The sequence below is a fragment of the Zootoca vivipara genome, chromosome 7 (genome assembly GCF_965207765.1).
Source record: "Zootoca vivipara chromosome 7, rZooViv2.hap1.1, whole genome shotgun sequence".
Lineage (NCBI taxonomy): Eukaryota > Metazoa > Chordata > Lepidosauria > Squamata > Lacertidae > Zootoca > Zootoca vivipara.
Genome location: NC_142590.1, coordinates 28311424 through 28339082, shown reverse-complemented (window position 1 = coordinate 28339082; position 27659 = coordinate 28311424). Strand labels below are relative to the sequence as shown.

The 27659-nt window shown below is 42.9% G+C and overlaps 1 protein-coding gene and 1 long non-coding RNA gene across 4 annotated transcripts in view; one reads left to right on the top strand and one right to left on the bottom strand.

The window, feature by feature from the left end:
• The window catches only part of ADGRL2 (adhesion G protein-coupled receptor L2), a 548846-nt gene that overhangs the window by 226423 nt on the left and 294764 nt on the right, over window positions 1–27659 (top strand). The window contains exon 3 of one of the 2 annotated variants that reach the window (XM_088673884.1): window positions 21419–21579. The exons of the other annotated variant lie outside the window; for it this stretch is intronic. The gene's annotated coding sequence lies outside the window, so the exon portion shown is untranslated. The remainder of the gene's footprint in view (window positions 1–21418; window positions 21580–27659) is intronic. 2 annotated transcript variants of the gene reach the window in all.
• The window catches only part of LOC118088973 (uncharacterized), a 58073-nt gene continuing 52162 nt past the window's right edge, over window positions 21749–27659 (bottom strand). The window contains exons 4-5 of one of the 2 annotated variants that reach the window (XR_015950995.1): window positions 27126–27196; window positions 21749–26206 (exon numbers count right to left, since the gene is read on the bottom strand). This is a non-coding gene — a long non-coding RNA (uncharacterized LOC118088973). The other variant, XR_009557882.2, reaches the window with a different exon arrangement.

Sequence of the window (27659 nt, the reverse complement as noted above, 5' to 3'; positions counted from 1 at the left end):
CAATTCTACGATTCTATTGATATATTACCATACCATATGCATCGTTCTGCTTTCTTGAATTGTCCTACTCCTAGGCATAGCAGCCAACTCCTAGAGGCCTAGGTGCCTCTCTCTCCCCCCCCAATTACTAGTAAATACCGTATTTGAAAGAGTCATCCCCCCATGTTGATGGGCTTTCTATGTGGGGCATATCTCTCCCCCCCCCGTATTTTATTAAGGATGGAAAAGGGAGGGAAGGAAGGAAGAAATAGAGAGAGGGATAACTCATATTTGTGGGTGTCTCTGGGTGACGCTGTGATGCTGGAACTCTGCATGTACAGGAGCCTTGTAAGCAGCTTTCTCTCTGCTTGATTTACAGCAGGCACATCCAACAGGTAGATTGTGATCTACCAGTAGATCACTGGATGTCTGTGGTAGATTACTGGTAGGTCACTGGCACCCCTAAAAAAAGCTCACCCAAAATTTTCCTCCTCCCTCAAAAAAGTTGAACTATGACCTGAAGCCCTAAACAAAAATGGGCCTCCCTCCTTCCTAAAAGAAGCTCAACAAGTTTGACCTAAACCCCCCAAAACAGGGCTTCCCTTCCTTTAAAAAAAACTCAACAGCTTTGACCTGAACCCCCCAAAAGGGGGTAGATCACCCCCAGTTTTAAACTCTGAGTAGATCAGAGTCTCTTGGGAGGTGGCCACCCCTGATTTACAGTATACAGGTGCAGGAGGAGGGGCAGACTGGAACACCAATGCTTTTTATAAACATCACTGTGTCTGTCAAAGCTACAGCCCCCCCTTTCTTATTCACTTCTTTTTAGCCTTGCAGAGCCACCTTAGTCAAATTGAATCCTCTGAGTCTGCACCCTCATTAAATCGCCAATAGAACTCTTAATGCTCCTGAATGCTCATTAACAACTCCCACTTAAGAACAATAGGGTGAAATGGTCAGCTATCGAATCTTGCCTGGGGATATATGCTCCATTGTCTTAACTGCTTAACTACTGGTAGCCACTTTGCTTTATTTATTTGATGTGTTTTAGTTACTGCTGTGTGTCCCCCCCCCAGCAAGCGGAGACTTAGCTGCTCTTGCTAAAGCAAAGCCCTTTCCACTTCAGTTTTTGGAGGGGAAAAGTGCTGGTTATGGTCTGTAAAATACATTAATTTTTTTGCTTCTAGGGGGGGCAGCTGCCCCCTCCTGCCCCCCCTGCCTACGCCCATGTCAAAGTGCAAGTAGATAAATAGGTACTGCTCTGGTTCGCCAGAAGCAGCTTAGTCATGCTGGCCACATGAGCCAGAAGCTGTCTGCGGACAAACACCGGCTCCCTCAGCCTATAGCGGGAGATGAGCGCCGCAACCCCAGAGTCATCCGCGACTGGACATAACAGTCAGGGGTACCTTTACCTTTATCCCTCTTACTGCCATTTCCCCCAAAAGCCTTGGGCCCTAGGTGTGTATGTCTCGCTTTTTGTTTCGTTTCATTTTTCTGAGAGGTTGCAGTATTAAGTGTTTTGCCTGCTTCCGTGTTTAGGAAGAGATTTGAACACTACCAGTTTTTCTTCTGTGGAATTGCCTGTTTTGCTTATACCAGTTCTTCACATTTCCAATTGTGCATTTGGACCCCTAAACAGCTATGGACCCCTGGCATAGCAGCTCAGTGACAGAGCAAGCAACATGAGCACGGCCATTACCTCTGCATTTCCTGTCTTACTAGCAAGCAAAATTGGAGAAAGATAAGGGGAGATTTCTTCAGTGCACATATTTTCCTTGGCACCAAACCTTACGTAACACGGGCAACCATTAATATCTCCCATGTATGTGTGTGTGTGTGCGCAGATTATTTGGAATGGAACCAGATTGCTGGCATGTTGCTGTCAGAGAAAGCCTTCGCCCATGCACAATTAGATTCCTAAATTTAGTTGTATATTTGGACCCTCAGGGCAAATAGCAGCTTCTAGGATATGACTGTAACTGTGAAAACAGTGTAGAGGTGAGGAAAAGTTAACCCTGTCACCCGAGTCCCAATAAAAAGTATTTATTCCCATTCTTAAAGCTCCTGCTAACATGGCAAAAACAAAACCACCTGCAGGAATCTTGCTCGCAGCTCTCAGGCAACGTGTAACATTCAGTTTGTCCCGTATTGCAGGTGTGGGGGTCCTGGCACGTGGGGAAAGGAATTCTATTAGCAACTAAGGTTATGGATTATAATATGCATTTTGCACATTAGAGCTTTTACCCTTTAGGGTTAATGGGGAAAGAATAGTCTCACTAGGTAGCATAAATACTGCTACTGCCAAGTTGTCAGGTTTCAAGGTGATGGTACCGTAGCAGCTGCATTTCCCTTATATAAGAAAACTTCAGACCTGCCAAGTCTGAGCCTTTAAAAGTGAAACTCATTTTGTTCTTCAGGAGTCTAGTCATAAGCTGTCTTCCTCCTTCAAAATAGACATTCCCAGTGTGGTTCAAGAGGGTATTAAAATTTCATTCTTTTTCTTCTGCAATATTCTTTTAGGTGCTGTTACCAAGATACTTTATAAACATATCAAGTGAAGTTTAACTCAGATAAATCCCCACTGTCTGCAGTTTTCTAGAGAGACCTATTATGCTGAAAAATAACTACATAACATAGAGGGGGAAATGCTGTTGTTTAGGACAGTCGCTGGGCTTTTCAGGGCCTGTTTTAGAAAGTCTTCAATTTATTTATTTGTTTTTAAAAACAGTAGTAAAAGTTTCAAAAATATTTCAACGTTTTATCAGTGATTAGGTCAAGGGTCCCCAAACCACCAGTGGTCTGTGAACCACGTTACGTGCCCTTTGACATACCTGTAAAAATACTATTATAATCACATAGCACAGTGCGTTACACAGTGCGTAACAAACAGAAAAAAACTACTGAGTGGTTCGCCAAGAACCTCAGCAATTTTCAAATGGTCTGGGGCAGTGGGGGTTTGGGAAACACTGGATTAGACTCCTAGCAACGTGCCTACAAAATGCTGCAATGTCTGTGAACACATGGCCTAACACACCCTGGTGCCCTCTAGATGCCCCAACCAGTATGGCCAATGGTCATAATGGCATGTTTGCAGATGTACCGGTAATTCAAAAACATGTGAAGGACACTATATTGGGGAGGGCTGGCCTAAAGTAGATGAGTTTTTGTTTAGAAAACAGGTCACTGGTCAAAATCCCAGACTGTATTGTCTTCTGTCCCTTGTGCAGCCTTTACCTGGACACATCAATTTGTGCCCATGCCTGTTATCCATGGTGAAGATGACAGACTAGGGTCATCTAATCCAATACCCAGCAATGCAGGAATCTCAGCTAAAGCATCCATGACAGATGACCATCCAACCTCTGCTTAAGAACCTCCAAGGAAGAAGAATCCACCACCTCCCGAGGGGGACTGTTCCACTGCTGAATAGTTTTTACTGTCAGAAAGTTCTTCCTGATGTTTAGTTGGAATCTCCTTTCCTTTAACTTGAAGCCATTGGTTCAAATCCTACTTCGAGTAGGAGAAAACAAGCTTGCTCCCTCTTCCATGTGACAGCCCTTCAGAAAGTTGAAGATGTCTATCATATCTCCTCTCAGTCTCCTCTTTTCCAGGATAAACATACCCAGCTCCTTCAATTCCTCCTCATAAGGTCTGGTTTCCAGACGCTTGATCATCTTGGTTGCCTTCTGCACACGTTCCAGCTTATCAGCATCCTCCTTTAACTGTGGCGCCCAGAAGCAGCTCCTAGCATAACTAAATAGTTAAAGCTGCTAAATGATACCAAGATCTTTTTAACTAATACTCCCTTGCCTATTTTTCTGCTAAGCTAAGCTGGGAGCTTCTGGCACTGAACCTAAGGTGTGATCTGAGAGTGCATGATGTTGAAGCTATGCAGGTGTGAATATTGTCAATGCCTAGATAGAAGGCAGCTTGGGAACCCTCTGTAGTTCACATTGAGTTCCAAGATACCAATACAATAAATAATAGAGAGAAATCCCAGGTGCAAGCCAATTGTGGGCAAGCAGACCTGCACTTCACAGCCACAATCTGTGACAAAGCACATGACATTGACACAAGGCCAATTCGGCTGTAATGTTTAGAACTCAGATGGCTGGTTTCTAACGGTGATCCCTGGGTTGTATACTTATGGGAAACTGCTGCTATAATTCTTTGCAATGCTTCTTTAGATTGTTACATACTTCATGGATATATCTGATAGATGTATACAGTATTTGGGAAAAGGCAACTAAACAGCTCCACTAACCTATCTGCATTCAACACGGAGCTACACAACTCCAGAAGTCCTTGTGTGATGATCCCACAGAAAAGCCCAAAATAAAGTTCTGTGTTTCCTCTATTAGTGGGGATTTGAAATGCTGTAAAACGAAACTTGCCACCCTAACTAGGAAAGGGGGAGGGACAGTGCTTGGCTGCTGTTATGCTTTTACTTTAAAAAACCATTTGATATGCCTGGGTCAGCAGGGAAACATTATCAACTCTTAATTGTTTGCAATCAAATGGCTGTTGAAGATGCAGCTAAAGTGGCCCTTACAGAAGCTGGCAGTCCTCTCTAAAAAATTAAATGGCATTTTCACAAGTTCTACTTTTCTTCCTAGTCTTAAGCTTTTGAGTCACACTTTAAAATACAAGTTCCTAGACTGTCTTCCAGTAGAACTAATGGTGGTACAAGAGTCGAGACACACAGTAAACTTTAACGTGTACAGATCTTAGTAGATCAGACATAGGACAAAAGTCTATATTTTCTTTGTTCTTATGAATAGGCAATAAATATTCTAATTAGGCCATATTATGTAATGACAATGGCTAGTTGCATTTATGGTAAATCATGATCTGAAGATCTAGACAAAAACTTTTGACTTTTCTATAAAGTCACTGCAAACATTGCAAACAGATCATGCCATGGAGCCCATACAGTTATGTCACTCCCTGTCCTTCCCTCCTCCAGCATCTATCTCCTGAAGGAGCCACCTCACCCTGCCTAAGAACAATGGTGCTCCTGGTCATACCACTGCTTTTTGTGTGTTTGCAAAAATTAAGGTGATGGTACCCCTATATGGGAAAAAGTGTTGTGGGTGCCAACACAAAATGGCTGCCAGGGGCAGCAAAAAAGAGCCCATGGTACTCTGCAGGGGTGAAACACAACCCCCCCCCCCATAAAAAACCATGAGTTATACATGCATGTTCCCAAGCAGTAAGGTGGTCATCTGAGAATTTAGACTTGAGTCCTGTGCATACTTACCTGGGAGTAAATTTCTGCATAAAATATAGGCTTGCGTTGTAAGAAGCTGTTCGACTAGGAAGGAGTTTCAAAAGCAGTTTACAGTGTTGCCACAGCTTCTCTTCACAAGTATGCACATTTCCATGCCATTTGTTGCTTACTAGTCCTCATTTCCAACCCATGGTGCCCCTGCAGCTGGCCGTGAGGTTGGGTTCATCTCCCAACTCCTCAGCATCTTTTCCAATCTATGTGTTTCTTCTATGAAGGTCACAAACATCTTTCATTTCCCCATTCTGCTTCTGTACAATCGTTCCTTGATTGCTTCTGAGGGAATGTAAGTAAAGTGGTGCATTCTGTCATTAGCCTCTTAAATGCCTCTCTGCATTCTTGAGCTTCAGACTGATCCAGAAAATCGCCTGCCTTGTAGCATGTTTACCCTGGTCTCTGCACTCTGATGGGAATAGTCCCTTGATACCTTCCCCCAGCCATCTGTTCAGGACTATACTTTGCAATATATGAGAAGTCATAAAAAGCCATTGTAACATATTTAAACAATGCTGTTGAGGAAGGTGTTTTCAAAGAGAAATGTAGCACTTCCTCAGGAACTCAAACTTATAAAGATGTTCAAACAGTCCACATGGATTCTTTCCCTCACCCCCTCAAAAGCTGCAGTCTTCTTGTTTTTCAGTCATAATAATAAAGTCCCATAAAATAGCATCAGGCTTATGAGCCTGCCTGGGGACATAGAAACACACATTGACCAATGCCGTGCCCATTTCTTTTGCTTGCCTTTCATCACCCCTGGTATTAATATTTCAATTGATCTTGAAAGAAAAGAAGTTTAAAGTCTTGGGGCAGCCAGAGTAGAAGTGATAGGGGCCTGTGGCTATCCCCTTTTGGAACGGTCCTAGACATTCATAATATTAAGTAACTGTCATCTGTCATCAGTCATTCCAGCGACTAGTGTTTCCTTGTTTAAAAATTCATTACAGATGAATATTGTTATATATATTTAGAGTACCAGAACCTTAGACTAGAGTGGACACATGAAACTTTATGTGTTGGCACTGCCCAAGTCATACTCAGAGTAGACCCCCTCCCCCAAGTTCAATCGATGTGACTAACTTAAATCTATTTATTTCAGTGGATCTACATTAGTATATTTTAGCAGATTTCAATGCTGTATGTTCAAAATCCAACACATCTGCTCTTTATTTTTCAAAATATTCCAATTACATAGTTAAGCAAGGCATGTTGGTTTGCATTTTGTCAAACACATTTATTTGTTTGCTTTGCCCTCCTCTTTAGGCAAACAACCACTCATATCTCTTTGTAGATTCCCTCGACGTTGTCCAAAATAGCAATTTTTCCATCTGAGACATTGCATTTACTGTAATTGTATTCTGGATTAGAATATTTCAGACATCATCACAAACTGGTGCTATATTTTGGGTTGTGTGAGACTTCACACCTCCAGTGGACCCACCAAGCCTACTCAGCTAGCGTGTGTGCTTGCGTGCGTGCACACACACCCCCATACCCTCCAACTCCCGGATTGAAAAATCCGGGATCAGCAGCGGCGCGGCACCGGAAGTCGCTTCTACGCATGTCCAGACATGCGCAGAAGCCACTTCCGGTGCTGGGCTGCCCGTGTCTGCATGTCTGGGCACCAGAAATCACTTCTGCACATGTCCAGGCATGCGCAGACAGCCGGGAGCTGGGACATGGCCGCTGACAGGAGCTAAATCCGGGGGATTTACAGGATATTAATCAATTTGGGAAGATAGCGGGAAACGGTAACAAAATACGGGGGTTTCCCGTGAAAAACGTGAGACTTGGCAGCTATCACACACACTCTCTGCTGGAGTCATGCTTGCGTCTAGTCTTATGCGCTGCCAAGCATAGGCATCTCACTGTGGACCACATTCTTTGCTGTTTATTTATTAACTTAGATTTTTCACAGTTTTATCAGCTTTAGGGAAGTGCTCAAAAGTAAGGGACAAATTAAATAAGCATCAGTAACCTGAGACTGGATTACTAGCAGGGAGCAGGGAGAGACTGCAAAGAGGCAGGAACATGTAAGGGAAGCGGGTGGTGCTGTGGTTTAAACCACTGAGCCTTGAGCTTGCCGATCGGAAGGTCAGCGGTTCGAATCCCTGCAATGGGGTGAGCTCCTGTTGCTCAGTGCCAGGTCCTGCCAATTTAGCAGTTCGAAAGCACGTCAAAGTGCAAGTAGATAAATAGGTACCACTCTGGCAGGAAGGTAAACGACATTTCCATGCATTGCTCTGGCTTCGCCAGAAGCAGCTTAGTCATGCTGGCCACATGACCCGAAAAAAATGTCTGCGGAAGCAGACAAACGCCGGCTCCCTCATCCTGTAAAGCGAGATGAGCGCCACAACCCCAGAGTCATCTGTGACTGGACTTAACTGTCAGGGGTCCTTTACCTTTACCTTTAAGTTCATTAGAGGCTTCAGGTTTTGAGGAAGCCAAGCCTTATATAGCCCAGAATCAGTGATAGGTGACTGGGGCAGTACCCCACCAACCTCAGTCTGCCCACAGCCTCCCCCTGTCTGCCTTCTTAGTTACAAGCACTGGGGGCTGGGGATGACAGCTCTGCCTGTCACTGGCTCCAGCTCCACCTACATTTGGTCTCTCTGCATTCAAAGGGCAACAGTCACCACTGCCAGGAACTGAGAACCACAACACATAAACAGCTTGATGTGGTGGATACTTTAAATCACACAGTAAAGAAGATGCCACATCAAGGCTGATTACATGTGGATTTGTGGAGAATGCAATCTTTCGTGTGGCAAGCTGAATTCATGTGCCCAGGTGGACTGCTCATCGAGAGGAGAAAGCCTACTAAAGATGGGGTACAATTTGCTACAATATTTTTGTTTGTGTTTGTTTTTGCTTAGCTGTAAAATGGCAAGAAATTGTCTCAAAGTACTAGATAATTAATGGCATGGTGACGATGCCATTTTATTTGAGAGATGTAACAAATGTACATTTTTGGGATCCGTGATGATTATCTCCCAATATTTTAACTGTAAAGTAGCTGTGGGGAGTGGAGCTCCGATTTTGATCAGAGCAGCAGCACTAGGCAAGGGGAATTTAATCCTTTCACTCTTCACTGGTTTCCCAATTTAGATTACCCCCAAGCTGTTCTTATGCCTTCTCTGGGAAGAAGGCATACAGGTATTGCATGTGTCGGGAGGGAGGGAGGGAGGGAGGGAGGGAGGGAGGGAGGGAGAGAGAGAGAGAGAGAGAGAGAGAGAGAGAGAGAGAGAGAGAGAGAGAGAGAGAGAGAGAATGACAGATAGATAGGTGATGAGATAAAGATAGATAGATAGATGATAGATAGATAGATAGATAGATAGATAGATAGATAGATAGATAGATAGATAGATAGATAGATAGATAGATATGGTTGGTAGGTAGGTAGGTAGGTAGGTAGGTAGGTAGATACGGTAGGTATGTAGGTAGGTAGGTAGTAGATGATAGATAGATGATAGATAGATCCTTTTTCATTAGTGATTTGACATGCAGGGTTATTATTATTTTTTGAAACTCATTAACAGATATATAATTGCATGTGGTCTGCGACACAGGCAAGAGATTGCAATGTCCTAAATGATACACCTGGAAAACTAAAGTGAGCCAAGGGCCTAGCAGGAAGACTCAACCTGCTTTTCAGCAATGGAACTACAGCTGTGGAGATGTATGATATAATGAACTGTTACCTACTGTGAACCTTTTTGCAGTTATGGAACATAGCTCCGAGGCCGTTTCCACTTACCATTGACTCGCTCAAATGCCACGTTTTAATACACCACCGCCTTTTTCAAAGGAAAATGCTATACAAATGAGAAACAGGTAGGAAGCAACTTTTTGTAGGAAGTCAGTGGAATTTGCCCTGCAGGGTGGTGTGGCCATGCCAAATATATGAATCTAATGCTAGTATTCTTCAGATTGTAGACCCATTGAAATGAATGAACAGAGGCAACTTAGATCCATTAATTTCAATGCCCCTAGTTGGAGACAATCCATGGAAGACACACATAAATTCAGCATCAAGGACCGACTCTCTCATATTTCAGTGTGGCAACCCAGTTATTCTATATTTTCAAGGATACTTTTCATTAGAAGAGGGTAAAACACTGACTGTGCATAATTTAAATGCAAGGGATATGCTCTGTGTCTATTTTTTTTAAGGAGAAAAAAAATACAAGTTATATAGCATGTAAGTGAGCTGAGAATAGTCCAAAGTGGCACTATTATATCTTTTAGGGGTTTTGAGCTCAATAAAACAGATGTCCTGTATTTACCAAATTGCTTTTAAAATGTTGTTTATGAGGAAAGGGGAAAAATATGCAAACAGTTTAACATTTTGCCCCCTGGCATTTTTGAAGTACATTTCTACAGCAACGCATTTTATCTTGTTCACATGGATGAGCCAGCAAGACCAAACTAATATCTGAAACTTACTACCTTGGGGTGTTTTTCCCCCTTTTTTTACTGCTCCCTGACAATAATAAGGATTTAATTTAACAAGTCAAGGGGCAGATACAAAGCTTCAAAACATTTTTCATTGCTCTTGAAATGACAGGGCATAAGACAGATGGCCATATCTTTTCAAGGCGGGTCACCCCCCCACACACACCCCACGGTGTCATACGTCTACTTAACCGCAACTATAAAATGATTCACTCCTGCCTTTGCTTTTGGGGTTTCCAAATTTGGAGGTCAACAAGTAAGTTTGGCATTGCATAATTCAGGAAGGGATTGATTCTCTCTCACTCTTCTTCTTCTGGGACCTGATTTTAGAGTAGTGCAAATTCAGCACTGGCCATGGCCCAACACTTCTGTTTTACACGTAAGAGTTTCCATGTGGCTCCGAATACAAGTACCATTCCTTTCTAGAAATGGAGGAGAGCTCTTCCTATTTACCACTGAGGAATCAGTGCACACAATAATCTTGTAAATCTTTCCACCATACCTGCACTCTGCACAAAGATTACCGTAATACGGTTCTGGATTAGAAGATGTCAAATTATACAGGGGACGACAAGGAGAAAGGGACGACAGAGGATGAGATGGTTGGATAGTGTTCTCGAAGCTACGAACATGAGTTTGACCAAACTGCGGGAGGCAGTGGAAGACAGGGGTGCCTGGCGTGCTCTGGTCCATGGGGTCACGAAGAGTCGGACACGACTAAACGACTAAACAACAACAACTCATATATAGAAATGTGTTCCTTCGGCAAACAGGCAAACAGGCAGTGGCCGCCCTTGATCCCAAAATAAAATGAAGAGAGGTGCTGACTCTACTTCTTTAGTCATCTTCCCTAAGAGAGTCTCCAGAACAGGAGAGACTGCCGCGTTCGCTAAAATGTCTTTTGATTGGAAAACTCCTTGTGGCACTTCGATTATACAAGGAACTCAAAGCATTAAAGAGATGCAACATCACAAATAGGTATTTGTAAGGGTTTGTCAACTCCAATGAAGTGATCTGTTTGTCGACTCCCTTTTCCATGCACATCTGCAACTGCTCGCTACGTGGGGGCAGAGAGGACGGTGCCATTAAAACAAAAGGGGGACCTTAATGTGACCTTTGCAGCAAGGGATAAAATGTATTGATTGGTTGCTGCTGAAGGACATCATTAAATTCTCTGTGTTTGATTTCATTTTTTCTTCTCTCCCCTCTCCCCTTTTCTTTCTTTTATTTATTATTTGGTTGCCTGGCAGGCATATCAGTACTGACTAACCCTGCCAGTTCAACTATTAAAGAATTTATCTCTCGGAGGAGGCCTGATGTAAACATGATAATCTGTTTGGCGGCCCTTATGATGGAGTATGAATAAAACATATGACAACACAGTTTGAGCACAGGAGCTTACTATCTGTTACAAAGCAGAATGTCTGGATGCTCCTTGAAGGCCTTCCATGGTTAATCCCAGAGGACTAATCCTTTGTTCTTCATATCAGTTCACCTACAAGGGGAGTGGTGAATTCAACCCCACCACCACTTTTACTTTTCTTCAATTAAATGATAATGTCCCGTTCAAGAGCAGCTAATGGGATAAAGCTAATGGGATAAGCTAAGAGGAATTGGGCCTGACAATACTTTTCTCTTTCTATTTTCTCTTTCTTCTGTTTTGTGGTTCGAAGCAAGAGCATTTCTCTTAGGACTCTGTGGGTACGTAACCAGGGCCGGCTCTAGGGGTAGTCTGGGTGGTGCCTGGGCGGGGGCCCGGTAGGGGGCGCCGCGCGCTGCGCCCGCCCACCAGCCGTGGCAAGAAACGGAGCGGGGCAGGGGCGCCGGAGCGATCTCCGCACCACGGCGCCAGGGCGTCCGACGTGCTTGAGACGGCCCTGTACGTAACCCAAAGAATAACTGTGTTTGCAGGGAATCAAGCTTGTCTCTTTAGTTCATTTCCATTTTCCATCTGTAATTTGATTGTGAGCCATGTATTAACTAGAATGTATCGTCAGTTTAGAACCGGTCTTTTCCACGTTCTGTACTGTATTAAAGAGCTAGTTTACTGCAACGGCCAGAAGACTGGTTGGGTGAGGCTGTGGCTCATTTCTTGCCTTTTCTGCTTTACAGTGGTAAATTCTGTGCCCCCAAGGAGAATCCAAAAATTCAGGTAGCTGTTTAAAAATATATAGAAACTACAAGAATGAAGGTTAAACTTGTAAAACATGCTGAGCTTTAATAAAAGCTCTTCGACCAGCAGAAATACAGTCTTAACAGGAAATGAAAGCTATCTTGCAAAAAAAAAATGGCACCATTTAATTTACAGGTAGGTAGCCGTATTGGTCTGACGTAGTCATTGGTATGACCTTTCGTGTGCATGCACACTTCTTCAGATACAATGTGCATGCACATAAAAGCTCATACCAATGACAAACTTAGTTGGTCTCTAAGGTGCTACTGGAAGGTATTTTTTAAATTTTGTTTCAACCATTTAATTTGTTAGCGTGAGGGAGACACTCCACTGAAGAAAGGAAAACTGTTTACAGCATCTGCTTCGTTGTTTCCTCATCCTTTGACTTCCTCCATGCTATTCTTTCCCAATCAATAGAACCAGAATGCCTCCTTATAAGACGCGTAAGCAAAGAGAGTCCCCCTTAAGCAGATGATATCATTGCTCCTACCATGAAAAATGGTCCTGCAGCTGCTCCCTCTTGTGCTGTCCTTCTGCACCTAAGCCACAAAGTACACTTTGGCTAGGTACGCATTAGCGGCTTAAAACACAGCAGCAGGGTCATTCTCCCACCCCACCACACATGTTTCAACCACATTGCATGGGTCAGGGATGTCTTCACCCGATGTGCAGTACCCTGTTTGTTTTCCCTGTGCCTTCAACTACCCAAATGCCTATTCATGAACCTGTCATCAGCGCATGTCGCAAATGTACACATCTCACATTGACTGCAAAGCGATTGTGGTTTATGTTATTGAATCGGATGGACTCCAGTTCGATGGAAAACAGGTCAAACTGCCGCATTTCTCAAGAAACTACAGGGTAGGTATGGATTGTGGCTAATGCCACGCATGCATGGCTTTGAAACACCAGCAGTGGGAGCTCACTGGACCCAGAGAAAAGGGCAGCGCATACACAGCCTTAGTACAGCCCATTGGTATGGCAAACTAAGGCCCGGGGCCCAGATCTGGCACAATAGCTTTCTTAATCCAGCCCGCAGACGGTCTAAAAATCAGCGTGTTTTTACATGAGTAGAATGTGTCCTTTTATTTAAAATGCATCTCTGGGTTACTTGTGGGGCATAAGAATTCATTCATTTTTTTCCTCCAAAATATAGTCCGGCCCCCCCAAGGTCTGAGGGATGGTGGACCGGCCCCCTGCTGAAAAGGTTTGCTGACCCCTGGTCAGCCACTATCCTCTCCACCTCTGCCCCCACATGCAATATAAAGATACGGTACTTCTGACCAGCCTTTCAGGATGTTTGTGACATTCCTTGAAACTGGGGTATGAAACTGGTGCGGCAGCAGTGACTAGGAAATTGAGCTAGGAATTAGGAATTCTCTCATTCAAATCACGGTTCTGCCATAAACTCAGTTGGAAATAAGGTCACATGTTTGAAGCATTCTGGACACCCCAAATGCATATTATGAACCTCGAATCCTGACAGCATTCACGAGTAATGCTCTTTTGGACTACATAATTGTTCTAAGCATCAGTTTATGTGTTGTATCACGTTTGGAAATACGTGTTGAATCACTTCCAAGGCTGAAAATCATGTGGATCTCTACTGCGGTTGTTGTTTTTAAATCACCTTCTCCTATATAAATTGTGTGAATCTACCCACTAATAAGAATATTCTGTAACTGTAAAATGAGCACGTGGAACATTTGAGTTGCCACCCTTTGTTTATTTGATAAGCCTGAAGGTTCTGTAACTAAATATATTGGTTTGCTTATGCAGAATTTTAACGTTAGGATCCTGCTTTATGCAAGTGAACTTTTCCCCTCAATTAGCTTTAATTCTTAAGACATAAGAAATCAGATCCAGGACTACAACAAACTGAGCAGAAATCAGAGTCTTGGCAGGCCCATGCGGTCAAACCTGTTCCTGGTTCAGGTAGATAAACGAGCATGGAATTGTTTAATGCAACCTTTTCGGTATAACAAGAAAACTATTGTCTTTATATTTTGAGTTTGTTTTTAAAAGCCTGGCTGTTTAAAAAGAAAAAATGCTTATAGCACATTTTTTCCCTGGGAAATCTCTCCCTTTATGTACCAGCTTTGGCCATTAATCCTCTAATTATGTTCCTGCATAGATATAATTTTTGATCTTGGGCACAAGGAACCGTAAAAATAAAAGTTTTTCTATAAAGGCTGCTTTATACAAGCACCCAACAGCTGCTATTGGTCAAACAACTTTCTAGGGACTGTCTCTTCTCCATCAACAGCTCTTGTATAAGCCACAAATGCTACATTGTACAGAACCGATTCTTGTTCCACAGTGGCTACGTGATTTCTTGCTGCCCTTAATCAGAGGCCTTTATTACATGCTAAATATGGCCGCCATTCTGCCGCACACAGTTCCCAACATGCAAATTCCAATGAAATTAATGCATGCTATATTCATGCAGCCAGGGTTACAGCCAGGGTTTTTATCAAAAGGCAATATTTTTCATATAGACAAAGGTCTTGGAATGTGCCATTGTTAAAATCAGGGATTCACATTTCCCCATCTAACTACTGTGACTTTGCATAGTGGGGTGGCGTGGGGCTCAGTGCTATAGGCACTTAATGAATCTCAGTGCTATAGGCCTTAACGAACCCCAAATTTCAGCAATATGGGGCTTTCTGTGTTGAAGCAATAGGAGTGTACGGTACATGTGCCTGTGTAAGCAGTAGTTGACCTCTACAAATCAAGTGTGTACACTTTCAAAACATGTACGTGTTAGGGGCAGCTTGTACCTGTGTTCAGTGTAAGGTGTGAGCATCCAGGGTAACCAAACCTGTATCCATTATTTGTACATTTTTAAAAAATCTCACTGGAAGCATAGTAAGTGTCCAGATAAAAGCAGATTGCCCCATTTAACCATCTGTTCAGCATACACTACATAGTCCATGCTGGATGAGGTCAGCCATTCCATGACTGGTCAGAGGCGGACAGTGCAGTCTGAAACAGCTACCTGTGTATAGCACACAGGCATTAACAACAACAACAACATCCAGAGAGTATATGAGTTATCTTAATTATCCCTGTAGTCTTGTATAGGTCAACAGTATTAAAAAAAGGATATTTCCCAATGCGCGCGCGCACACACACACACACACACACACATGTCAAAGCCTTCATTATCCAAATTGTGAATCTGGGGCTGGTAACATTTGCCCTTGTGCACTTCCTGAGGGTTTGTTGTTGTTGTTGTTTCTTTGTTTCTCTGTTTGTTTGTTTTTAAGGCTGTTGCGCACAGCTACAGAAATACTTGTGCATGCGCCCGGAATAGAAAAAAGTTTTAATGGAAGGTAGGGAAGGAGAGAGTGGGGGGGGGAGCACAGCCCAGATACTTTCTGTCAAGCTCTGCCTACAGGTGCAGATGGAAAGTAGTGAAACTGCAATGAATATTACAACTGGAAGATAATGGGAATGCATGTAAATCACCTTCTGACAATACTGTATATCCCTGCATATAAGACTACTTTTTAACCCAGGAAAATATTCTCAAAAGTTGGGGGCCATCTTATACGCCGGGTCGTATTTCTTATACGGCGCGTATACCCCAAACTCTATATTTTAACTGGAAAAGTTGGGGGTCGTCTTATACGCCCAGTCGTCTTATACGCCGGAATATACGGGTAGTTTGGAATTACTAAATTAATTGTTGTAGTAGTCGTCGTAGTAACGTAAAAATCTGAATATTCCAATAACTTTGCTTCATTATCAGACTGTGATTGATCTCAGAGGTTTAGGATTTGAGCCACATAGGATTTGAACTGATCTCTGACCTCCTTCCTCCCTTATGTTAATCTGCAGAAATCAGGGGGTGGGTCAAAATCTGGCTCATAATATAAACTTCATAATATAAACTTAGGACCTCAGAGGGGAAATGTAATAAAACCTTCAGTATTGACTGCCAGTTCTTTTCATTTATTTCTTTTTCTCCTCCTGCTTTTTTCGGTTTTTGCTTAAGAACTTGTGTGGTCTCTTTCAGGTTGCGTTTGGTGGGGGGAATCAGTATATTTTGTCAACAGGATAAATTTATTCTCTTTGTTTCTTAGTTTCAGTCAAAATGTGACTGACTGCCCCTGACTCACACATTCAGATGTCAGGAGAGTGCCAATAATAGTCCCTCTCCACCCTTTACATCTGGGCACTCGAGTTTCATATTTTGCTTTGCTTCCCTTGAAGAAACGTATTTATTGTTTATTTATTTTCCACCTTCATGGATGTTGGAAGACCTTTGCAGTTCAGCTGCCAAAAGTGTACGCCGTTAGCCTGCTCTATTTAAAGGTAACTTGGCTGTCTGGGTAGCACCAGCTGTAGTGGTTCATGAATCAAACATGCAGCACCGTGTGACCTCACAAGGCGGTCAAGCATATGCTACTTCCTCTTAACACACCTCTTCATCACATGACAAAATTTGCCCCCACAAGTTGTGGTGTTCGCCGCCAACTTGAGCAGCTTTAGAAGAGGATTCAACAAATTCATGGAGGATAGGAATAATACCAATGGCCATTGGCCATGATGGCGGTGTTCTACTTCCACTGTTGGATGTAGTACCGGTATGCTTCTGTATTCTAGTTGCAGGTGGGAAGAGGGCAACTGCACTCAGATCCCGGGTTCTGGGCTTCTCATAGGCGTCTGGTTGGCTGCTGTTAGAACTGGATGCTGAACCAGATGGGCCTTTGGTATGATCTAGCAGGACTCTTAAGTCCCTCCCACGCTTTCTTCCTCTATTGCTAGCTCACACCCAATCCAGCAATCCCCTGAATTTTTATCAGAAATTGTTGGGGCTTTCAATGCAATGATAAGCTTCATTTACTACTACTGCTGCTACTAGAAAGTGGAGCTAACCAGGGTAGTGACAGACCTCCAAGTGTCCCTATTCTCCAGGGACAGCCCCAGATTTATAGAAGCCATCCTGGTTTCTGATTTGATCCCAGAATGTCCCGCTTTTCCCTAGGTATTTTCAGCAGAGGAGTGTTGAAGGATATGGAGCTACGTGACTGCCGAGCCAAGAAGATAATTAGCTATACAAACTTCAGAAGACATCTGAAGGCAGCTCTGCATAGGGAAGTTTTTAATGTGTATTTTTTTCTTTTATGTTTTTATATATGTTGGAAGCCACCCAGAGTGGATGGAGCAACCCATTTATATGTGTGTGGTATAAATTTAATAACAACAACAACTACTACTACTACCACCACCACCACTACTATTCTGGAGTAAAAGGTAAAGGTAAAGGGACCCCTGACCATTAGGTCCAGTCATGACTGACTGGGGTTGCGGCGCTCATCTCGTGTTATTGGCCGAGGGAGCTGGCGTACAGCTTCCAGGTAATGTGGCCAGCATGACAAAGCTGCTTCTGGTGAACCAGAGCAGCACACGGAAACGCCGTTTACCTTCCCGCTGTAGCGGCACCTATTTATCTACTTGCATTTTGACGTGCTTTCGAATTGCTAGGTTGGCAGGAGCTGGGACCGAGCAACGGGAGCTCACCCCATCATGGGGATTCGAACCACCGACCTGCTGATCGGCAAGCCCTAGGCTCTGTGGTTTAACCCGCATCGCAATTCTGAAGTAGTATGTCCCTATTTTCATTAGAGAAATGTTGGAGGGTATGTAGTGAGGATGGTGCCATCTTTTCCATCCATTAATTGTACTTCAGAGTTCAGTCACAGAATACTCTGTGGTTCAGGCAAGACGGCCACCCAGTTGGCTTTCAACACACTTTTTATTCTTTAGGGCAGGTTTATAAACAAAATGTGATGGTGTTCTTAGGTTCCAGTGTTGTGAGGAAATTCGGCCATAATCACACTAGTGTTTGTGTCCCTGGTTTACGGTTTAAAGAACGTCTATGAATGCCCATAACATTGGAGTGTCCATACATGAGAAGTTATAAGAATTCCATAGATGTACTCGGCAAGAAAATTGAGGGAAAGAAAGACCCCCAAGGTGGGTTCCTATATACTCATGGATTGTCAAAGTTGACATGCAATATACAGAGTAGTTTTAAAAAGAAAGAAAACACACCCCACCCAAAAGGAGAAACAGTGGGAGTTGTAGAGCAGGCATCCTCAAACTTCGGCCCTCCAGATGTTTTGGACCACGATTCCCATCTTCCCCGACCACTGGTCCTGTTAGCTAGGGATCATGGGAGTTGTAGACCAGAACATCTGGAGGGCCGCAGTTTGGGGGTGCCTGTTGTAGAGCTACATGCATGCTGGCTTCATCCTGGTTCCACCTTTGGCAGTGGAGATCCAGGTGCAGATATGAGCTCTAGGCCGACTGGGGCAGACTGACAGACAAGGTGAATGAAAGATTGTGGGGAAATGATAGCTGCCTTCCTTTGTCTTCTTACTCATTCTTCTCTTCCAACACAAGCAACTTTCTCATTTTAATTAAGGTGAAGCTGCACCATCCTGGTGGATTGATTTGATTTGATAATTGCAAGATTATTTGCAGAAAAGTGTTTCCATGTGTCTCTTACATTCACTTTGTTGGGTGTGTGTTTGTGTTTTTAATTGAAGAGCTTTGGCTTTGCTACCTGGCCAGAGAGCTTCCCTTGCAGTGTTATTGCAACCACAAATAAACCCTCAAATCTTTTAAAATGCTATATAAAAAGGTAAACCTTCATATGAAGTGAAGTACAAAAAGGTGGCTTCCTGCTTATCAACCTGCGTACAGGATTGGGGGTGGTGGTTGATGGGGAGAAATCATCCACTTAGGCTTCATTTCCTTTGACAACTGTATCCCACACCCTTCCTTTTCACATATTCATTTAGTCAGAGATGTAGCAATGTCTTATCTTCCTTTGGGTTCATACAGGATGCTGTTTTGATATTCAGAGACACAAGAGGATTTCTTGTTAATTTAATTCATGATAGGAGTACAGTACTAAACTTGATCAAAATGAAGAGCTTTGGACCTGTATGTGCATAAAATGGGTCCCTTCCAACTCTACAATTCTGTGATTCTATGAATATTGTTTGTTTGTTTGTGTGTGTGTGTGTGTGTGTTATACAGAGAGAGACGCAGGCAGGCAGGCAGAGACAAAGAGAGGACACATTTTTATCTCACCCTTATTCACGTGAACATCCACAGTCCTCCTCCCATACTATTCTCACCCCAACCCTGTGAAGTGGATTAGGTCAAGACTGGCCCGAGGTCCCTGGTGAAATTTGTGGCTGGATCTCCCTGCTCCTTGTGCAACAGCCCAAATACTGCATCGCTAGCCATTCTGAAAGTTCTCGCTCAAAGAATGGTTTAATAACTGAATAAATATCACAGTCTGGATGAAGAAGAAGCTATCAATAGTAACATGAAAATTGATAGATGTTAATCATTAATTACTGAATTAAATCATTAATTGTTTATGTAAAATGTAGGCTGGACAAGGTAACTGTTAGGTGGATCTACATCTGGTTGACTGATCAAACCCAAAGAGAGCTTCCTCGGGTGGTTCCTTATCATCCTGGGGGAAAAGGAACAAGTGGAGCACCTCGGAGTTATGTCCTAACTTATTTATAAATGACTTGGATGAATTATTATTATTTTAACTTCTATACCGCCCTATAACTGAAGGTCTCAGGGCGGTTCACATAAAATATAAAATACGTAAAGTCAAAACAAAACCAGCAACCCAATGAAAAAACTCCAAAAGAGCCAGAATTTTTAAACAGGGTATAGGATGTAAATCGAGTCAGGCAAAGGCCTGGTTGAAAACGAACGTTTTTGCCTGGTGCCTAAAGGTGTATAGTGAAGGCGCCAGGCGAACTTCCCTGGGGAGAGCATTCCACAGACGGGATGAAGGTGTTGAGGAGGAGATCGTTTTAACAGAAGAATTATAATGTTCTTGTTTAAACCTGAAACAGTGTTTCTGACAGAATATAAGTGCTGTGCTTTTAACAGTGAAACCATCAAGTTTTATCCCTCTTTGAGTGCTTATTTGTATAAATACAGTTTTCCATCATGCCTCAGCTTTACAGTAATTTATACCTAGTTCAGAGAAGAAGTTGTCAGAGGAAACCCCAGTATCAAGAGCCCTTGCTATGCTATATGCTACCACATAGGGAATCCCTGATTTCCAGGTTGTTTTAGACAGGAACTGAGCAAGGTTTAGTTTTTAAAACCAGACTTGGTCATGTTGCCCTGCTTCCATCTTCACTGAGGGCAGATGTCACAAGTGCAAGAGCACCAGCATCATTCACAGCTGCCATAGAAACAGGGCTTGCCCTCTTTTACTGAGCAGAAGGAGCACCAATGGCCTTGCAGGACCAAGATTCAACAGCATACTGCCTACATACTGCCATGTTTTGGCCACTGTTCTTGGGGAGCGGACCAAACCGCTCAGACCAGCCTCTCCAAAGCAGTCTCTCAAACTGAAGGTCACCTTGCTAGGATCCAAATGAGAACCGTGGCACTCCATCTCGGTTATGCACTTTGTGTCTTTAAGTTTCTTTCCATACATCATCATTATCATCATTACCATTATAATTACCTATTGTTCTCTGAACTGCTTTGTCTCTTCTCTATTGTGGCTATCATACGATTCTCCTCCACCCGCCTTATTTCTTGAAATGAGATTAAATGGATATCTCTCTTGCATTTAACAATTCTAGGTTCTTGAGCACCTTATTATGAAAGGCCGCATTGTAGCTTGTGCACCTGCATGGTGATTAATGAGAACAAAAGCTTTGGGAATAGTGATTGCTTGATAGCGGTAGCTACTCAGAAAGCTTAGGTTGCACAAAACATTGTGAAGTTGAACATGACATTGCACTCAGCTTCTTGTAGCACAGAAGGTTAGTGTATTCTTGTTTCAGAGGGTTGGCGGGAGCCAGTTTGGCAGCACAGCCCATCCAATGGATGAATAACATCATTGTCCCATAAGTCCTACAGGATTTCTTCTCCTATATCCCCAATAAAGTCTGAAGGGATGGAGAGAGCAGTAAAGGATACGAGGGATTCCTGAGGCAAGTAAAGGAAGAAGCAGGAGCAAAGTCTGGTTCTGATCAGATGACGCAGTTTACCCAAGGGCAGAACTAGGGTTGCCATACGTCCAGATTTTCCTGGGATTCCAATGATGTGGGGGGCGAGCTAAACAACTTTCCCAAAGTTTTACTTCTTGAAATATGGCAACCCTACAGGACACATATGGAAGGATCAAGCTCAGTAAAACTGTTGTGCTGAAAGGTTGTACCGCATAGCACCTGTGCAGTCAAACAGGCACATTATTTATTAGGCCTGGGTGTGAAGGACAGTGGCCCATTCAGTTCCATTTTTATTCATTATGACGTTTGAGGGAGAGGGTCAATGGTGATGTAAAAGAGCACAATATTAAGGAGAGATTTGAAAACAATTATAACAAATGTGAGTAATGAAACACATGTGGTTTAAATGAATGATAACAAAATGAATGCTGTTTTAAATAATGAAAATGAATGGAATTGTGAAACAAAACATATTATTGCACACCACTCTTGTCATCACCGCAGTGTGCTGCAAAAGCCTGGGCAGTGATAAAGAGATTAGATAGTCATAGACTGAAACGGAGGTCAAGGAATGATGAATCAAGCGGAAGGACATCTACAACTAAATTGAGGACTGACTTGAAAGTGCTTCTCAGAAGGTATATGGATTAAATACTTCCTGCCTGGTAGGTCCCAATTCTAGTTTTTGCTCTTGTTGTTTGGCAAAGCCGTCCTTTCTCCCCAGGCTCAATCACAGAGCAATCGGGTCAGTGGGTTTATTTGCAGAGACCCATATTCACCATATTGCAGAGCAGTTATGGACATGGTGTTATGGACTGCACCAGCTGGTGCACAGTTCACTAAGGACTAGTCACCACTATGCAGTTGGTTTGGTGGGGAGCACTTACCTTTGGGAGGCCCCTGAGTGGATGGTCACCCTAACTGCAGTCTGTTGGCATAATCAGGCAACCACCCTTTCAGTAAGCATGTGCTTGAATTGTGAGGTCTGAAAAAGCCATGTCTCCTGCTATGGAAAGGCAAAGACAAAATGGCCCCTTCCCATATGATGGCAGGCAGCAGTTTTGTCTTACAGCCTCACCAGTTGAAATAGCCATGCCACTTAAGCATGGCTTTTTTTCACTACGGGCTTATTTCTACCCACTTTTAAGTCATAGCAAGTCTCCACTGAGTTCATTCCAGCCCATAGATGCATTTTGTAGGAGGACAGATCTGCCCCCCCCACCTCCTGATGAATATCGGCTTATTCTAACATAGAGGTGGGCTTTTTTTACTGGGAACACCCATGTCGCAGAACACTCTCTCTGCTGAAATGTAAGAGGCCCCTTCGGTATCAACATTCTGCTGACTCTTGATGACACACCTATTTTTTAAATGTTTAATTATTATTATTTTCAAATTTCTATGGCACCCTTCAACAGAGGATCACAAGGCAGTTTACAATATTTAAAAAACAGAAACATTCATAACATGGTAACAAACAAAAACAACAACCCCCTCCCCCCCCATTTTGAAAAGCCACAGGTGGTTTAATGAGCCAAAGGCCTGGGAGAAGACAAATATTTGCGCCTGACATTCCCCTGATCTCCTAACATGAACCTCCAGCTTTGATTGTTTTAATTGTTGCTTTAACTCTTTTAATTGCCATGCTGTTTCAATGGGATGGTTTTATTGTGCATTTTAATTGCAGGTGCTTTATTTAATGCTTTGATTAAATTGTCTTATTGTGTATTTTAATTATGCCCATTTATAGGATTTTGCAATTGGCTTTATACTTGTAGAGTGCTTAGAAGCCGCCATGGCAATTATTGGTATATTCATATTATTGACATCATCATCATCACAACCACCGCCACCACCATCATTGTATAGAGGTACTCCAAGCCATTGTATCCACAGAACAGTCCCAAATATAAGAAGAGAGAGAGAGAGAGAGAGAGAGAGAGAGTGAGAGAGAGAGAGTCCAAGCACTACAATACTGTTGAAAAGATCTGTGAACAACTACCACAAATAAATGGGCAGCACTTGCCCATTGTGGGGTGCTTTTTCAACTCCTTTGCAACAAGACTAATGCTAATAAATGCTGGATAAGATCAAACCGCCCAGTTAAGGTTCTTTACGCTCCAGCTGAGAAACGTCTTCAGGCAATTTGTTGCTTCAGTTGCAGCAGGACTCGGTTGGGGGTTTAAGAAAGAGCTAGTTACAATTAGTAACTAATGCAGATCCTGTGCTTACATGCTTTAGAGGTTCTAATGGCTAAAGGCATATCAAAGAAATGGCTTTAATTACTGCGCTGCTTCCTTCCTCCCTCCACTCCATTTGCTCTTTCTCCATCACCTTAACCTGTCTAGAATACACAGCAGAAGTCGCAACAAGTGCACCGTATCCTTCTTTACCGAGAAAGGGACATGATACATGGCCAAATAAGGGTGTGACTCCCCCCCATTAATTCTCTGCTCAAATAGATCCCTGCAAATCCCTGCAGAGATTAGGAGAGACTCTGATAGCAGTTAATGGACAGCAAGGGAAAGTAAACAGAAAAGTGTTTCTAATGGTGGAGACTGGGGCAGATGAGGAAAAGAGCAAAAGGATTGTTTGGGATAACAGAATTGCCCAAGGAATTTGTGCCAAATGGCACATGGTAAGATAGAGACCTCTTTACAAGAGGGGACCAATGGCATGAGTGGAATGTTCAAAAGGGAGGGGGCGCATATTGGCAAGCTTTGCATGATCTGCATGTCAAAAGCAACTTGCACTGCATAGAGGAAATGCCTTTCTATTAAGCAACAACAAAAGACCTCTTATAAACAAAGTGCTAGGGGCTATGCCATTGTTCTCCTTCTCCACAGCTTTGAAGGCAGGTACATGGCATAAAACAAAACCCCTTCCAGACACTCCAGCATAACAAAGGGAAGCAAATTGTGTTTAATGAAAACAAGCACATCAGAGGGACTGAAATCAAGAGCCAGCAGAACCCAAATTCTCCTTCGTGAATATATATTTTTCAACACTAATGATAATCAGGATACCAGATAGTGGTTTTCCTGTGGCTCACACTGGCTAGAGTCTAGACCATGGGTAGGCAAACTAAGGCCCGGGGTCCGGATCCGGCCCAATCGCCTTCTAAATCCAGTCCACGGACGGTCCGGCAATCAGTGTGTTTTTACATGAGTAGAATGTGTGCTTTTATTTAAAATGCATCTCTGGGTTATTTGTGGGGCATAGGAATTCATTCATTCCCCCCCCCCCCGAAAAATATAATCCGGCCCCCACAAGGTCTGAGGGACAGGGGACCAGCCCCCTGCTGAAAAAAATTTCTGACCCCTGGGCTAGACCCTTAAAGTTTCCAGTTGTTTGCACCCTTTCAGTAACAGAGGTTATGATTGGATGATTTGGTGTTTCTAGCTTCACCCACCAAAAAACCAAACGTGAACATTGTTGGAAGAAGTGGGCATAGAGGAAGGGGTTAATTTATTTCGTGGGCACAAATCACCCCATGTCTGAGATAAGCCAACTGGTGCATGATCAGTCAAGCCAGTTGCTGTGGCAACTGCCCAATGCCGTCTATATAAGTGGATAAGACAGATCAGCTCAGTGGTCTGGGCTCAGTCCACAGGCACGGAGTTGAAGTCTGTGTTAGATCTTGAAGCTGGAGCAACACATATACTTTGCCCTTGTATCTGTATCTACAAAGCCTACAAGCTGTATGTATATATCAATGTCCTGTACTGTATTACTGAAGCCTTATATTCTGCAGCAGTAAACTATTTTGGACCTTAAGCTCCCTCTGTGTGGTGACTGGAACTGGGGGCAACTTCTGCTAGGTGGATATCTCACCCCAGATTCCCAACAAAAAATCACTTCAATTCTAGTGTTAGCATATGATCCAAATGCACTTGCTCACGTCCTATTTGATTTATATAGTATCTGAAGTATTGAACGGATGCCTACCTTTCCCTGCTAATATGAACTGAACAAGCTTAAGATAAATAGCTCATTTGTTGCAGTTCAGCAGGAAACAGATTGGTCAGGATGTTTAAGTGGACTTGATAAATGTCATTAGAAGAAGGGCAAAGAAATGAGGTTTAATCCAATGACGAGTGTTTTAAACTTGGCAGAATAGACATTTAGCCAATTTACAAGTGTTGAATACTGTTTGAAATGCCATATCACTAATGTTAACAGGGAGATCTTCATTAGCACAAGGACGGGGTAGGGGAAGGGCCACACTTCAAGAGGGCTGGCATAATCTGCAATTATTGATCCAGCATGTTTACCCTTTTCACATTTGTAGAAGTAGCATACTCAGGTTTGATAGTTGGGCTTATATTTTTAGTTCAATGCCTTTTTCAGTCCAGGAAATGGGAAGCATCTCTTAACACCGAGACCTCCAAATATTCAAAATAGCACAACAACACTCCCTATCATTAGCAGTAGGAATTTTTTGCCTGCTTAGCACTGATAAAACACCTGCCTAGCACTATTACCTGCCATCTCACCATGTTTAAAAGGGAAAGTATTGTGTTAGTCAGCGGCCACGTAGATTTACACTAAACCTGAAAGTATTTTCTTTTGGGTAGATCATTTCCAGTTCAACCAAAGTGGGCCATGGAGACTTGAGCTTAGTTAGAAAAGGCCTCCCGCCTCCTCCACCCTGTCCTTTCCTTTATTTCTTTAAGTTATCAGTCATTAGATAGAGACCAAAAATCGCAGCAGGAGACTTGTAAAATGGTTTTTGGGGATCCCTGGGGGCATTGCTTTCAGCCTTTTCATCAACCAACCTAGTCTCTATCATAAGTCTTATTTATAAGGAGGCTTTCAGGCAATTTCACACTGCTTTTCTCTGATGCAGCCCAAAAAAACATGTAAACCCAGGGGATTAGTAGCGACTTAGAGAGAAAATAGTGTAAAGTTATACCATGAAGTGAGCCCGTGCAGCTGGCTGGATGCACTTTCCCCCTGGGCTACTACCAGTGAGTGAAACCTATCTAAGTGGGTCCCCTCCCATCCTGCTGCTGTGCAGAATCCTTTGTGATATTGTGCTCTAGAATTGCTCCATCTCAGGAAGCAGTCAAGTCTTTAATGGATTGCAATGGAGAGAGAGAGGCAGGCACTGTCTAGGAATTGAAGTTTAAGTCCTTTCTTTCTTTCTTTCTTTCTTTCTTTCTTTCTTTCTTTCTTTCTTTCTTTCTTTCTTTCCAGCAGCAATTGGGCAACGCAAGTAAACAAACTGTTTGTTTGAGCTATGCCAGTTGGTAGTCCTCTTTGATTAAATTACTGACATGCTATAATATCCTAAAATGGGGAATAAATTATGGCATTAACCAGGGGGTCAAACTTGAGTCCCTTTTAACAACAACCAACAAAATTATACCAATTACATTGCTTTACAGCTAGGCCAGGCTGATAATTAATGAGACTGCAAATCACAGAGACTTAATTTTGAGAGCACATTTTCTCATTTATTTAATTTTGAGTACAACCAGCTGTCCAGTGCCTGACCTGCACATATTTCTGTACTTTATGTCTCATTCTTGCAAACTTAACCATCTCATAGCCATTCAGTCCAGCTTTTATGTTTAAATGATAATGGGCTTGCTAAGAGGGATGGGGAAAAAAAGAAAAGTAATTTTTGGAAATGCTTTAAGAGAACACACATGGGTAGGTGAAGATGACCAAACACAGAAATTTCAGTTCTTTCTCATGTTATAAATCCAGCATTCTGTTCCATGATAAGGCTGCTGGATTTTAAATACCCCTTATTCCTCTTCCCCCTAGTTATGCACGTGAGTGCATATGATGTCTGCTGCTAGATCCAGGTGACATGTTTATCAGGCATTCATCCTGATTCACTTGCTCAAAGCTTATGCAGAGCTTGGACTAGGTCTGGCCTTTAGTGAGCATTCATTTTTATTTGTTTGCAGGTCAATATTATAAGGCAATGAACATTCATCCTAATTTGCTTGTGCAGTGCTCATATGTCTTCCCATTAATCAGTCATTCATCCCACACTTTACAATGCATTTCACCCTCACTTTCCTAATTCTAAAAAAAAAAAAAAAAGTGGATCTGTTGTGCTAGGGCAACAGAGTGCTCGAATCCGTTTTAGTTGCACAAATTTACATTTCCAGCACAGTATGTACTTGAATTCCTTCTGTGAAATGCTGACAGTCTGGAGGTGACCTTCATCTGCCCATATTCATCTCCTTGTTACCTTTGGCTCTCGCTTTTGTGCCTTCCCTGCTTCCATTTGCCATTTCCTCCGCTGTTGTATCTGTGTTAGTCCTGTCGCAACAAAAGCAAGAAAGAGTGCAGTATTGAGACATCTATGCTAGTAAATGTATTGTAGAGTAATAGAAAAGAAACCTGCATGTACCAAATCAATTTGTTACTCTTTTCGGAGACACATGACTTCGGTGTTTGCCTCTCACTGTCACAATGTAGTCTATAAGCTCTCCAACCCAGACATCCGGTTTACTGTTTACGTTACTCTACTGTAATGCACCACCAACAATAGTGTTTGGACTGGCCCTACCATTAGATCGAGTGAGGTAGCCACTTCAGACAGCTGACTTGGGCCATACATTTTTTATTGGTTGTTTGAATGCCTACTGTGCTAGGGAAGGGAAGGAGGTACTTGTGGGATTTTCTGCCTCCAGTGCCAAAATAATGGGTGCTGCTTATCTCGCCCTTTCTGAACCACAGCCCACCCCATTTACCAGGGTCCCTAACCCTTGAGAGAGCTTTT